The sequence below is a fragment of the Tyto alba genome, unplaced genomic scaffold, assembly GCF_018691265.1.
Source record: "Tyto alba isolate M040663 unplaced genomic scaffold, T.alba_DEE_v4.0 Super-Scaffold_10, whole genome shotgun sequence".
In the NCBI taxonomy this organism is placed as follows: Eukaryota; Metazoa; Chordata; class Aves; order Strigiformes; family Tytonidae; genus Tyto; species Tyto alba.
In genome coordinates, this window is record NW_024881262.1 from 15,775,154 (window position 1) to 15,788,848 (window position 13,695).

Sequence of the window (13,695 nt, forward strand, 5' to 3'; positions counted from 1 at the left end):
TAATGTTAGCCATACGCTGTGGACACTGTTGTTGGACATACCCCTAAACAATTTCTGGAACACCACTTCCAAAACTGAATCCTCTTTTTTTAATGAAATACCTGAAGGAAAATATTAGTGTGTCATACTGTCCGTCCACATGGCCGCTGGCTCCTGTGCTTTCCTCACTAAACTGATGTAATTAAACAGGATTGTTCGTTTTCCTCCCTGCAGTGCCTCAGTCCTGAAAAGTTTTTTCAAAGAAACTCTCAGACTTGAACTGGTGCAGCTTTGCAGAGTGGAGCTCTCACTGTACTTCAAAGCAGAGAAAATCTTGCAGCTGTCTGGAGCTTGCTTGCCCCAGGAGGTGTCACTGTTGGGACTAGCAGGGTGAGCTCCAGATCTGCTGTTTATTTTTTAAAGGCTACATTGACCATGAGGTAGGAATTGACCTGTATTACATCTCCTTCCCTGCCCCCTTCCCTTCCGGGGAAAGGTGATCACAGGTAAAATTAGCTGGTGGCTTATATGGAGGTATGGGCAAATCAAAATTTTTTTGAAAGACATTGAGTGCTGGGTGCCTTAAGAAATACAAGCTAATCCAGGCTTGTTAAAATGGGTTCTCTCCTATTCTTGCAGTGCCTGTGAATTATACTAAATCAGGGAGAAAATGTCATGATATAATTTTCTTTTTTCATTTTAATACTATTACAGGTGAAGGACAGATAAATTTATGTGACGTGAGATTTATTGTGTAAATGTTAAGATATTACTAAATAATACTCTCTTAAAATACTTGATAGTTACTAAATCCTTTCTTATTAAAAAAAAAAAAAAAAGTATTTTTATAAATCACCCAAGGATTAGAAAGTTTTCTAACCATAAATCTAGTCCAAATAATCTGTGTGACTTCCTATGGATTTACTAGAGACTGAAGACTTAAAAAAAAAATTTAAAATTACTAATTTTAAGATTAGGAGTTACTATAATCTGTATTCTACACAGGAAAAAGACCTTAGTAATTTAGGCTTAGGTTTTGGAGCAGCCTATCACAGCCCGAGGTAAGTTGCTTCCCAAGTTAATTATATTCACCACCAACATTTTGCACTTTATTTCTAGTATCAGTTTTGTCTTTCAGCCTTCAACTTTGGGGTTTTTTTCACCAGATCTGTCAGTTTGCCCATTTTCCATGAGTTTTGGTGTTAAGAAGTTTCCTATCTACACAGCAATAAGATCTACTGAGTTGTCTTTTCTGCTTAGTAGATACTTCTTATTCCATGGTTTGTGGTTGGTAACTAGAATAAAAGGAATTAAAAAAGTCAATGTAGTTTTAAGTAGCTTCAAGCTCACACTTCATATTTTTGTTTATAGGATACAGCAGAAACTCTTTTTTTCTTTTTTCTTTTTTCCCAGCAAGAACTGCTGATATTAGCACAGAGCATGCTGACCATTGCCTAAAATGTTCAATTTTACCTAAATGGGGGGATTTTGAAGTTCTTTGTCTTTATGTTGTCACTGTGGAAAGTCCAAAGAAGCAGGATTCCTCTATCATTCAATAACTTCCTTTTCTTATGCTCTTCATTTAATTTCTCTGAGCTTTGATGTATGTTTTATTCTAGTTGTGAGAAATGCATATATAAAATGCCACATGCATATGAGAATTTCAAATTTAAACGGATTTAAGCCCCAACTTTAAGGGGAGCCCTGTACACAAAGAAAAATGATTACTCATTAATTTTTAGACCTATAATCTTAAAATGTCTCAAAATGTCATAGAGGCAAATACATCACAGTCTAGATAAATCTTTCTAGTCTTCTTACTTTTTTAAAAAAAGCAAAGTTACATTGTACATGATAGCTTCAAAAAAGCACAATTATCCTATGTTTTGCACCATATATTTATCAGTAATCCATTCTGTGTGCAACTTTAAGATAAAACCTTGTAGTTACTCCACTGCTTGCTTTTCCAAGTCACTTAAAAATAGAAAAATTGCAGATGGAGAGGCTGGCCAGTAGAGGCCTCTCTAGATTTGCCTTATGATTAAGGACTCTGCCTGGAATCAGCCGCAGCAAGCAAAAGTACTTGAAAAGATTCTGTTGGGGCCGGGGGGGGAAAAGATCACTTTTTAATGCCCTTTTAAGTTGCAAGATGTTGATTAATGTTGCCCTTTACATTAATGATGTTTCAAGTAAAAGAAAACAAATTTAAAATGGATAAATTCTATTGAGGATGCATTAATTAAACAGAGACTTTACCATATGCTGTGGCTGGAGTGCTTGCTGGCCTTTCTGTTGTTGTTACCTGTGTAAAATCCACCCCATCCTCTACATGAATGCCCAAGCTGAATAGCTATTTGAATGAAGGCTTTAGTTTGATTCGCCATACAAGGGGTACTGTGTCACTGTGTTTTCTTTCTAGGAGTCACTAAGTGATTTCTATATCTGTTGTCATGGTGATATAGCAAAGCAGGGGAAAATGGGGGCAACTCTGGGCTTTCTCTACACCCTCTGCACTAAGAACTAAGATGTTGTTAGCAGGCCTATAAAACATTGGGCTTTATCTGGGCCTTCTTTTTGTTCTCTGATTGTCAATAAAACTCATTTTAAGGGTAACAAGGACATCTAAATGTCATCTGTCACAGTGTTAGAGAGATTAAGTTTGTTTAGGAACTTGTGCTGGACAAAAGGCCACTATTTGTTCGGCAGATACAAAGCGGTGTTGGCCATCAGCAATCTTGATTTAGAAGGAGGCCGCATGGAGCATCCAGGAAAGATCAGCTCAGTTGCAGGTGATAGTAAGAGGCTGCTTGACACAACAGCATTTAAAACAACACCAAAACAAATATGGGTTTGAGTTAGGAGTGGTTTATCGGGGTTTTGTTCTCTCGAGTTTGTTGGGATTTTTTTTTTGTTACTATCTGCATTGTAGACTGGGTTACTGGAGTAGCTGCATAGACCTGAGATAAGAAAACAGCCATTGACTGTGGATGGCCTGTTTAAAAATGACACACACACCTGATAGTGCTTGAATGAAGAAAAAGGAAGAGGGAAAGGAGGTTTTTCATGAAAAATCCAACAATAATAGGTACTGCATTAACTCAGCATTTACTCAATAATAAGGCTAAATGGAAAGTACAGATTAATGAAGACATTGGTGTTATTAAAATCAAATCCTGTGGTTCATATGCTTTTCTTAATAATGAACATTGTGGCTATTGGAGAGGAAGAACAGGATTTTTTCTATTAATTTGGCACACATCCCAGATCTCATTCAACCAGAACCTATCCTGTGCAAAATGCAACCCATGCCCTTTATGTTCCACAGTCTTTCCGTTTAATATTTGTGTTAATCCAGAAAAAAGGCTTTTCTTTTTTCAAATTAAAGCAAAGGGTGATCTTTGAGCCTAGATATTAATTAAATAACACAGACCAATCATGTTGATTTTAGCACAAAGGTTGGTTGAAAAATGTCCCTAGAAGAGAGATGTGATGGTGTTTATTACACTACAACTACATTTAATTCTAACGCTTGTGTTTGGTTAGTAACATGATGTCTAATGCTGACCAAAATCTTTTGTGACTTGTGTATTTAGTGAGATATACAGTAGAATATTCAGGACGTATATCTTTACAGGTAAAAATATTTTAATCTCATTTTGTAAGATTGCTATAGTTCCAACACCAAAAAAGCAGGATTTGAGATGCAGCTGAACAATGGAGTTGGCAAAGCTGAATGCTCATTTTGCAATATGCTCAATGTGAAATGTTTGTTTGACATGTGGAAGGAAGCTACATGACTTACTCAGTCATGGGTTGTATACATCATGGCAGTATCAGCTCCTTAGTGAATTATTTCCCACTATATTGACATTTTCCCTTGAGGTCTGCATAGTAAATGGTGGAGGCATACAGTGTGTCACAGGAGAGGAGAGATGACCCATGGGGAGGGAGTCCTTGTCCTTGTAGGTAGACCAGAAGTGAAAACATGAGACAATGCCGCTCCCTAGTGAATTAGACCTTTTTCTCTAATGAGCTACCCCAAATCAATCCATCGGCTTGGTTCTGCATGTGGGTGAGAGTAACTGGCTGAAGAAGTAAGAGCTCAAGGAGCATGTTCTGTTAGGTTCTGCTTTCTTCATATCACAAGGCTGCATTCATAATGAAATTAAATGCAAACACCATGGCAAACCCCCCCAGAAGGAAACCTTGTCACATGCTGGAAGGTGTGCCATCTCATTGCCTCTCTGGGTATGTGACAGTAAAAATTAAACATATGCGACTCGGTGTATAGTAAAACTCACTATAGAATTTTCAGCTTTAGGACCCTGTTTCAAAAAGTTGCTTGCCTAATAGCTAAAAAGTTGTGTTGAGGTTGTTGCTGTAAAAGATGGAAACTACCTCACTGTTTACTGGAGGCCTGGCATCCATCCCTGCCATAAAGGGCAGCCAAAGGGTGCCAGGTGGGAGAAGATCAGCATAGCTCTCTTATCTTCTTCTATATCACTATGTCTGGGGAATGCAAAATTGTGGCAGGGAGCCTCTCTACCACCTACAGCTCTCTCCTGTGAAAGAGGCTTTCCCATCCAAGCAATTTACATGGTTTTCTGACCTCTCTGTGACCAGGCCTTTGCAAATTACTTATTACCAGGAGGCCAGAACCCAGGCTTTAGTGTTCAGTGTTGGAATCAGTTGGCATAAAAAAAAAACATACTGCAAGGATGTTGTGAGAAAAAAAAAGAGTGTTTTTTTCTTTGCAGACTTCTTTATGACCTGCCACTCTCCTGTTTTCTATTATTTTAGGTATGTAGTCTGCTATTCATTCAGTTACTCTCCACAGTCTGCATTGAGCTAAAAGACCAGTCTTGGTTCAGAAGCCAGGAGACCCTTCCTCTCTCCTCCTTGCTCTGACTCCACTTTCTTTGGTTGAGGAGTTGCCTCAGTTTCCTTCTCTTTTGAGCAGGAATTCTAATGTTTATGAAATGTTCATAGGCCCTTGCTGGACCCTTATGCAAAGGACAGTGTGATGATTGGAATGCCTTTTTGCTGTGGAGCAAGCTAAGACAGAAGAATGAGTGATGTTTAAGACTCAGGTATTCGGTCCCTACCAAATTATTTTTAAGTATAAATTTAATTTTTACATTTTCTTTCTCTGCCTCTGTGGTGACAAATCTGTGGAAGCTGTTGCCTTGGCATCACTGGGACAGCAAAGTGCTACTCAGTGTGAGAAAGGGTTGCAGAATTAGGCCTCAGTTAGGAAATGTTTTAGCTCCATCAAAAGCCTGACCCCTTCTCTGGCTTCAAAGAAGTTATTGCTAAGTATTATTAGACTGTTCAAACTGGGACACTCGTGATAGTGCCAGGAGAAGAAAGTGCTCCAGCTTCAATAGGTGTTTTGCATAGGTAAGGTCTCCAGGAGCAAGCTAGCAGCCTTTGAGCTTCCCACGTGCTGTTGGGCATAAGTGGGCAAAGGTGCCTATGAGTCTTCAGGTGTACAGAACTGCTTCATCAAGGCCTGGATGCAGGTACCCTTCCTTGCACTGAGAACCTCGTGTTGTGTAATGTATTTTTTTGATGTGAAGTGAAGCCCAGAAGAGTCAGTCCTGTTGGCAGATGGGTACCTTCAGCATCCATTGAAGTGAGCAAGAACAGAGAGCATTTGCACCCAGTTGACAAGCATAGAGCTTTAGTGTCAAGTAGAGAAATTACCTGCTTGTACACCAGGGACTTGAAAGTTGTGGGAACATTTTGTAAGTTATCAGAGCAACTGCTCAGAAATGAAAAGGGGAAGAGTAAAATTACTTCTTTGTATTCTGATCTGCCACAGATATTAGATGTGGTGACATTTGGTAAGATTATTTCTTTGATAATACTTGTTTCAGTGTTATTCCTGCTTGTGGTTTAAATAATAAAAGAGCAATGAATTAACTGTCTACACTAGAAGGAGAAAAGTGCTGCCATCTTCTATTGGATTAACAGGGAGTCAGAAAATATTTTATTTTTATTATTTTTATGACTAAGAGTTGTATGGGAGATGTGACTGTTCAAATTCCCTTAGTAATGAGTTTAATGTTACATTTACAGAACCAGCCCAGTTAAAGAAGTTACTGCTATTTAAAGTTAAAGAAGTTACTGCTATTTAAAGTTAATTCTTACAAATAATAAGAAAAAATTAACAAGACAGCAAAAATTAGTTTTATTATATTTTTATAACTGTTCAGTTACTGTGAATTGCTAAGATTTGTAAAGATCTTTGAAGATGAAAAGCTCTGTGTAATATTATTATACTGGCTTGGAGAAAGTAAAAGGAAAAAACCCAGTTCATCCTGTTATAATCCTTTTAGATATTTTAACAAATCCAGCAGCTTTCAAGTAGTGGAAATATTTCAGAAAGTGCCACCACCACTACTGCTCTTGCTCCAGGCTATATTATCATATATCGTAGTGTGCATGGAAGCAAAGCTTAACTAAGGTCATTCTAATGAATTTTGAACAGTTACATGGACCTAATTTGACTTTCTGTCCTGTATGAAAGGCAACCTCTTCATGCTGCAGCACCCAGCAGAAACCCCTGAGTCGTCTTATCAACCTCATCTGCATTTTTCATCATTTGAAAGAGCTGCAAGTAATGCTCAGTCTATGAACTCAGTGCACATGTGTGCTTTTTCCATCTTCAGTATATGGGCCGAACAATAGTTTTTTTCAGCCTGAAAGGAATTGAAAATGTATTTTATTCTGCTATCTCCACTTCTGGCTCCGGATTCATTCTCTCATTTTTGTTACCAGATTTGAGTTCCCGGGTACAAAAGGATAGCATTTTGCCAAATTCCTTTGATATCAGTTCTCTCCTCCATTCACAAGAGAGCTGGAAGGCTTCCGTGGCATCCCAGGAAGCCGTTTCCCTGTTGATAGAAAAGACAGGTTGAAATCCTGATCTAATGAATTCCCATCAGCGGTGCATGGCTGAGGAGCTGGTGCGGCAGGGCCTTGAGCCCTTTGCACTCTTAATGCAGAAACCCCACCGCCTGGAGCTCCTTCCAGTCCCATGTCCTTCCTCCTACAGGGTCCTGTACCAGGTGCTACAGAAGAGGCTAGGAAAACCATTTGGAAGCTAAACACGCTGTACTGCCCCAGGAACTAAGTCAGAGTGTCTGACTAAGGAAAGTCCTGGAGATTTAACATTCTTTACAAAATACTAGTTCTTATTCTCTTTATTCACTGTGGATATTCTTTACTCTGTAGAAAGTTTAATTGTGGTAAATTCTTGCTCTCAAAGAAATCCAGTGTTGGTGAGCTCCAAAGAAGATGGAAATGAGAATTTCCATTCTGCAAGAAATTAAATTAAAAAATTAAAAAACTCTCAAGAATTCCCAGTTCCCATTTTTTTTTGTGAAAAATGTTAATTCATGATCACTGAAACACTTTGATAGCTTTTGATTATTTCTTTTGAACTTTTATCTAATATATGATGCAATGAAAGAATTTGAATCAACACATTAAAATTTAAATGAAATATTTTGCTTTCTCTGAAAAATGTTTGCTAGATTTAAAACATTTGTAGGTATTGTAATAGATATTTATAATGCTTCCATTTTTATGACATTGTACTATATAACGGAAAACTGAAAAAAATGTATTCAGCTCTCTACCATATTTTAATTATGAAATTAAAATAATAAGTTTCTTTTTACCATTGTTGCATTTGCCATCTTTTCAGTAAATCTCTTCTTCTTATGTGAAGCTCCTAACCTTTTCCAGCTATTCAGTTTTCATACTTGGATCATGTTCTTATGTATCTCCTTTCTAGTGTAAATAACTCTGTGCTTTCAACTTCTCTTCAGGTGATGTTTTGGGGCTTTATTTTAGGTTCTGGGCTATTCTTTTATCTTTTTTATGAGCTCTCCATTTGTCTCTACAATATCTTTTTTAATAGAAAGTGATCAGAAATAATTCTGTATTTTTGAAATGGCTTTATCATTGGTAAAGTCATTAAATGATACTCTTATTTTTGCCATCATATTTACTGTTTTTCCATGGCAATTCAGTACTATCATTATTGATGTTTGTGTCATATATCTTTCTGAATGGATAAGTGAAAACATTTTAAGGTTCACTAGAAGAAAAAAAAAGTTAAAGCACTGAAAAAACAAGATATATTTGCACATTAAAACATATTTATTATCATGGTACCTCTTCAGCCCTCTAGCTTACATCTCTCCAAGAGTGAACCATAGCTATCTTTGGCTGTTGGAGATATTTAAGAGCTTGCAATTTTGTTTCAAAATCCTAAGCTCTTCCCCATTTTTTTTGACAGGTCTGCAAACTTTTTGACAAACCTATGCCAAGATTTGTATAACAAAACCAGGTGCACTCTGCATTGCTTTTGATTCTACAAGAGTGGCACATAGCTGTAATTTTACTCAAGTCCTCAGCACCATTTTGCTTAAATTGCTCTGCATTTGTGTACTAGGTTTTTGCAGTTCACCTGTCTGCATGTTCTCCAGGACACACTGAATATTGCCAGGCTGCTAAGATGCTTAATGAATTTTTATCAAAATGTGACTGTGTCTTCTGCAGTCTCATACATAATTGCAGAAAGACTAAAAGCAGAGTGTTTGAAGTCATCTGTATGTGAGACTTAGAATAGTTTTTCTTAGCTTTAGACATCCAACTCCATTAGGAGGCTGATCTCTCTAGGTTTCTTATATCCTTCATGGAGAGAAGGACTAGTATTTTAAGTGCACTTAAGCCCTAAGGAGTACCAAATGCACCAGCCTCTTGTGTCTGTGGCATCCCCAGTCTTCTTGCTTCTGCAGAGGGAGATGTGATCCAGGTTTGTAGAGTTCCTTGTGATTTGTAGAGCTGGATAACCAGTATCTAACCGTGATTCAGTACAACCAGCCAGTAAAAATAACCCTCATTCTACCCCCGATTCTCAGAGTAGCCACAAATGAATTGGAGCAGAGATTTTTCGATATTGTCTGCAATCTGGTACACTGGGTCTTTGAGGACCTATTATACAGTAGATGTTTCAGTGCTGCCAACCATCAGTTACCTGTCCTTTGGTAATGAGGGGATTTCTGAACTTGCTAGTTACTATGCCTTTTTGTCATTTAGTGCTCAAGCCCACAGATAACGTGTAATGGTCCCAGCTTGAAGAGAGACAGTATTACAAGTTCCTGTGAGTAAATCTCAGCGTACAGGTATGGCCAATCTTAAATTCTCAATCTTGGTTCATTTCATTAAGTATTAATTTCAGTGGACTTTATCACATACACACCACTAATATTGCATGATGTTTTGGCTTCCTTCTCTGTATTGACATAAAATAGAGTTGCAAGATCAAGACAGATATTCATCTCAGGACAGAGCTGTTATTTCCAGGCATCAAATGTGAAGAGCTTCATGTGTGGATACTTCAATTATTTCGGTTCTTGGGGCCCTTGCCTACTTTCTATTTGTATCCAGGTTACTCAACATGGCAACTTTTTACTTCTCACTGTCCAACTGTTACCTTAGTCACCCTGATTCTTTCCTAAATATTCTATGGATTTTTTGAGTGATCCCCTTTCTTTAAATAATGAATCCAAAGGGCCTGATTCTAGTCTTTCCCTCTCCAGTGGCAGCTCAGGGCCTTGCTTGAGATTAAACACAGTGCCTGTCCAGTGTCTAAAATGTCTGCTGTTCACTATTAAGTCCTCAGAGCTGTCCAAAGAATTACATGGCAGCACATACCCCTGACTTCTAAACAGCAACAAATGTTGAGCAAGAAAGATTTGAGAGCGGTAAATTATCTTGTTAAATTAACTGGAACATTTTAATTTTTACAAGAGTTGAATGAGCTTGAGTAAATATGACGAATTGGAAGCTCACTTCATTTAGCAGACATCAAACACACACAGAACGTTGCCCAATTTAATTTAGCCCTGCCAAGCTGGGAAAATGCTTGGATAACATCAGTGAACAAGAAAAGGGCTAAAATTTACTCTCGGTTGAGAATGCATGCATAAATTCCCTTGACATAAACTGGTGGTGTATACGTATGTATGTATGTATATATATATCATTAAGCTTCCCTTGGGGAAAATCCTCCAAACACCTGCAACCAGAGAGAATTTGTGCTACTATGAGTTATTCCCAATGAAGTCAGTAATAGATTTCCCTATTGTTCTAAATGGAGTATATAAACTCCTGTCTTACACCCCAAGGTTTATCTCCTTTTCCTCTGCTCTCTCTTATCAAATACATACCAGCACAGTCGCTTGTTCAGCCATGCTCAGTAGAGTGGCTGGATTTTTTTTTTGGCTTTATACCCTGAGCTTAATGGGCACATTTTGTGAAGAGTGAGCCAACCAGGTAAATAGCTGCTACTATGGAGCTTAAGAGCTACAGCTCTCAAATTAGGAGGTGCTTTTTGTCAAATAGTCGTCTGTAGCTCTAATATTAGTAACAAAACAAGGGCTTTTCAGACAAGAAAAAAATCTTTAGTCTGACTCTGTATCACACTTAACTCTGTTGCCTTGTCAAATATGTCAATGTTCATATTATACAGCAGCATTCATCTGTGGATGCAAAAGTGCTTTACAAATATTACCTCCTGAATAGTTTTAATTTACACTTAACAACCAGGTTTGTGAGATGCTACTCAAAAAGAATCAGAGTGAATTATTAAAAAAGTTAGTATAAATAAATTATACTGATTTATTTGCTTTCCTGTTGTTCTTTAGAAGGGTACCGTTTTAAGCTTCAGAACAATGCTACCAAAGTATGCTTCAAGCAGCTTTTTTTCTCCTTTTGTTTTAACACTTTGTCCACACATATCTACATGCTTCTTTCTAGTTTCAGCTTCTCTGCTGCTGTAATTGGTAAGAATCTTCTGGTAGAGCCCCAGGAACAAGGTACACAGGAGGCAGAATACCTGCATAGAGGCATTATGGTCTCAGATGCATACAACAGGCAAAAAGTTACCCTTTTTCTCCAGCTTGTTTATGAAATTTTATTACTTTTTTGCATGCTTCAGAAACATTAGCTAGAAACATTACTGAAGGAGTTCCTTGCCTTCAGGCTGTGCAACTTCTGCCAGTGTTTTAAGGCATTTTTATTGAATTTTTAAGCAAATTTGCTTTGAGCACACTTTCATTTTATGTTTTCTGAGGACAAGGCTGCAAGCCTGTTTGTAAAAGGCAGATGTCACAGACACATGTTGTGAGTTTTAAACTGGTCTGTGAAACACAGTGTGCTAGGATGGCTGTACTGTTACCTGTTTGGAACCAAAATAATAGCGAGTTACTTAACTGCTCACTGATAACAAACTGCATGTTAGTTATTCCTTAATTTATCAGCTAGTTTATTAGTTACAAATTATTAGGTTTTGTGAGTATACCATTCACTCAGTTTGCCTGTAAGAAATGTTATTTTTGTGTTAAAAGAATACATTGAGGCAAAGAGAAATGAAGGGAAGCTGCAGACAAGATGTTTTGGTGCTTCAGTTGTTGGGTTCCTGATTATTGTGTTCTAGGTCTTGAGTATCAGAACTGATACATGCTCACAACATTGCTTTGAGTTTTCTGAGAACTTCAGGTTATTTTTACATTTGAAAATTAGGCTTTTGGTGCCCAAAGTTGGGTTCCCAAACTGAAACATTTAAAATCATAGGTCTTCGTTTTGATCAGAGATGCACAATGAGTGAGAAGGAATTTCAACTGCATATTAAGGGACAGTTGAACAATGTGAAGTTGTTGCTGTGAAGCACATTTATTCTTGCTGGTAATTTGGTGAGGGTACTCTTATATGCTGAGGAAAGCACAGGGACTGCTCATCCTTGGAGCCCAAGGCTGCTTTGGGCTGGTTTGTTTTCTGGTCTGCTTTAGGATAATAATTCTGCAGACAACTGGGTTGCGTAAGCTCCCATTCAGGTACATAAGTCTAAAATAATTAGATGTGTTCCTAGGACATAGATAAACTTTGGCTTTCTATTTTTTTGAAAGCAGATGAACTTACAAGATCCACCCTAATATTCCAAGGTTATGTCCTGCCTGATGGGCTGTCACAGAAGTGCTAAAACCATCTCACACAAAGGCACCACGGGACTCCCACCATCAACATGAGCTCTCTGCCTGCCTCTGGTGCTAGCTGTCAGAACCGCTTCATCTGAAATCAAGGTAAAGAATCAGCAGCACTAAATACTACAGGACAAAGGCATAAACTAGCTTTGTAACCCTGGGCAACCAGGATGTTTGCTGACTGACAGTGTGAATGACAGCCCAGTTGTCAGTCTAAAATATCATCCTCTAATCATTCCAGATGTCATCCGACAAGATGATGGCTACTAAAAAGGGGAATAATTTGGGAAAAGTCATAAAGCCCATTATCTCCTGCTGAAACCATTTCTCTTTGCCATTTCTGAAGTCTCTGGAAAATAGATCCAGAATCCCATATGTAATACGCAACTGGTTTATTAAGAGAGAGTGGCCACTTAGATCTGCACCGGGTACCCCATTACATGCCTAGGGAAACCTGCCCTCAAGATACACCACTCCTTCATGTCTTGGCAGGTGACTCCAAGCTGGCCCTATAGTGTAACTGAAATATTTCACCTGTTCCAAAATACAACAGGAAGCAAAAGGCTGCAGTAGCAGTCACTCAGACACTGAATCTAGCAAATCAGAGAGAGGATGGAGTTGTTCACAATGTCAGCAGAGTCCAGTTTCTGGCTAGAATTCTTATTATATTTTCTCCTAAGTAAAGAAGGAAACAACTGAAGACTTTGTTAAGGCATTTCCATTCTTGCTTAATTCATTCAACTGCATTTTAATTTCAATATGAAGAGAGGACTGTATTCTGAACTTTATGCTGAATGAAGGGCTGCACATAAAGTGAAAATAACAAATAAAAGGAGAAAATCTCTCTTGAAAATGACAACAAAATATCGTGCAGGTGGAGGAGGGGAAGACAGGAAAGGCAGAAGAGTCTGGATCTTGAGCTTTATGGGGTTTGCATTACAAGGTTTTGGTAGCAGGGGGCTAGTGGGGTGGCTTCTGTGAGAAGCTGCCAGAAGCTTCCTGCACGTCCGACAGAGTCAACACTAGTCGGCTCCTTGACAGACACACTGCTGGCCAAGGCCGAGCCCATCAGCAACGGTGGTAGAACCTCTGGGATAACGTATTCAAGAAGAGGAAAAAAAACCCTACACAACTAAAGAATGTTTGAGAGCAACAACTCTACAGACACCAAGGTCAGTGAAGGAGGGGGGAGGAGGTGCTCCGGGTGCCGGAGCAGAGATTCCCCTACAGCCTGTGGTGAAGATAACAGTGACACAGGCTGTGCCCCTGCAGCCCACGGAGGAGCAGTTCTCCACCTGCAGCCCAGGGAGGACCCCGCGCCGGAGCGGGGGGATGCCCGAAGGAGGCTGTGACCCCGCGGGAAGCCCGCGCTGGAGCGGGCTCCTGGCAGGGCCCGTGGGCCCGTGGGGAGAGGAGCCCGCGCTGGAGCAGGTTTGCTGGCAGGACTGGTGACCCCGTGGGGGACCCACGCTGGAGCGGTCTGTGCCTGAGGGACTGCACCCCCTGGGAGGGACCCATGATGGATCAGTTCTTGAAGAACTGCAGCCTGGGGGAAGGACTCACATTGCAGAAGTTCGTGGAGGACTTTCTCCTGTGGGAGGAACCCCACGTTGGAGCAGGGGAAGAGCATGAAGAATCATCCCCCTGAGGGGGGAAG

The 13,695-nt window shown here is 39.3% G+C and overlaps 1 long non-coding RNA gene across 1 annotated transcript; it reads left to right on the plus strand.

Moving 5' to 3' along the window:
• The first annotated feature begins 221 nt into the window (after positions 1 to 221).
• On the plus strand, positions 222 to 13,268 carry LOC116960138. The gene is made up of 3 exons (XR_004406226.2): positions 222 to 369; positions 9,094 to 9,179; positions 11,967 to 13,268. It is a non-coding gene; the product is annotated as an uncharacterized LOC116960138 (long non-coding RNA).
• Positions 13,269 to 13,695: the final 427 nt, after the last annotated feature.